Source organism: Melopsittacus undulatus, chromosome 22, assembly GCF_012275295.1.
Source record: "Melopsittacus undulatus isolate bMelUnd1 chromosome 22, bMelUnd1.mat.Z, whole genome shotgun sequence".
NCBI lineage: Eukaryota > Metazoa > Chordata > Aves > Psittaciformes > Psittaculidae > Melopsittacus > Melopsittacus undulatus.
Genome location: NC_047548.1, coordinates 791,338 through 793,146, shown reverse-complemented (window position 1 = coordinate 793,146; position 1,809 = coordinate 791,338).

Below are 1,809 nucleotides of genomic sequence, written 5' to 3'. Positions count from 1 at the left end.
TGGGGTATGGGGTAATGGCGTGGATAGGGGTATGGGTTATGGGGTATGGATATGGGGATATGGGATAGGGATAGGGGATGTGGGATATGGATGTGAGATAGGGATAGGTGATATGGGATATGGATATGGGGTTATGGAGTATGAGGTTTGGGATATGGATATGGGATAGGGATAGGAGATGTGGGATATGGGATATGGATATGGAGATGTGGGGTATGGATATGGGATATGGGATATGGGGTGTGGGGATGTGGGGTTTGGGATATGGATATGGGGTATGGGGTTTGGGATATGGGATATAGGGTTATGGGGTTTGGGATATGGATATGGGGATATGGGCTATATGGATGTGGGATATGGGATATGGATATTGGGTTATGGGGTATGGGGTTTGGGATATGGGGATATGGGATAGGGATAGGGGATGTGGGATATGGGATATGGATATGGGGTTATGGGGTATGGGGTGTGGGATGTGGCGTATGGGGTTTGGGATATGGATATGGGGTTATGGGATAGGGATGGGGATAGGGGATGTGGGATATGGGATATGGATGTGGGGTTATGGGGTTTGGGGTTTGGGATATGGGTATCGGGTTATGGGTTAGGGATGTGGGATATGCGATATGGATAAGGATAGGGATAGGGGATATGGGGTATGGGGTATGGGTTTGGGATGTGGGGATATGGGGTATGGGGTTTAGAATATGGATATGGGGAATGGATATGGGATAGGGGATATGGGGTATGGGATATGGATATGGGGATATGGGATAGGATAGAGGGATGTGGGATATGGGATATGGATATGGGGTTATGGGGTATGGGGTTTGGGATATGGATATGGGGATATCAGATAGGGATGGGGATGTAGGATATGGGGTATGGGGATGTGGGGTTTGGGATAATGATATGGGGTTTGGGGATGTGGGGATATGGTCATGAGGCTATGGGCTTATGGATATGGGAGATGGGTTAGGGATATGGTGATATTCGATATGGGATATGGGCTATATGGATATGGGATGTGGGATATGGGCTCTATGGATATGGGGTATATGTATATGGGCTCTATGGATATGGGGTATATGTATATGGGCTATATGGATATGGGATATGGGATATGGGCTATATGGATATGGGATGTGGGATGTGGGCTATATGGATATGGGATATGGGATATGGGCTCTATGGTTATGGGGATGTGGATGTGGGCTATATGGATATGGGATATGGGATATGGGCTCTATGGTTATGGGATGTGGGATGTGGGCTATATGGATATGGGATGTGAGCTATATGGGTATGGGTTATATGTATATGGGATCTGGGCTCTATGGCTATGGGTTATGGTGTGTATGGTTATGGGATGTGTGTTATGGCTGTGCCCCCAGGAGCTGACCAAGCGCCTGTCTCTCCCTGCTGACACTCGTCTGCTGAGGGGAGCCTGGGGCTGCCTGGGCCCCTGAGCCCCCGCCTGCGCCGCGTGTCCCTGGTGCGTCCAGTATGAACCAGTAATAATATAAACCAGTATAAACCAGTATGGGTCAGTATAAACCTGAGCCACCGCCTCCCTGACAACCACGTCCCTGGTGCGTCCCACTGCAAACCAGTATAAACAGTATAAACCAGTATAGACCAGTATGAACAGTATAAACCAGTATAAGCCAGTACAAGTACAAACCAGTACCAAACAGTATAAACCAGTTATAAACCAGTAGGGATCACTGTAAACAAGTACGGGGGTCAGTACAGACTGGTGTGGATCAGTATAAAACGGTAATAGACCAGGATATAAACTAGTATATA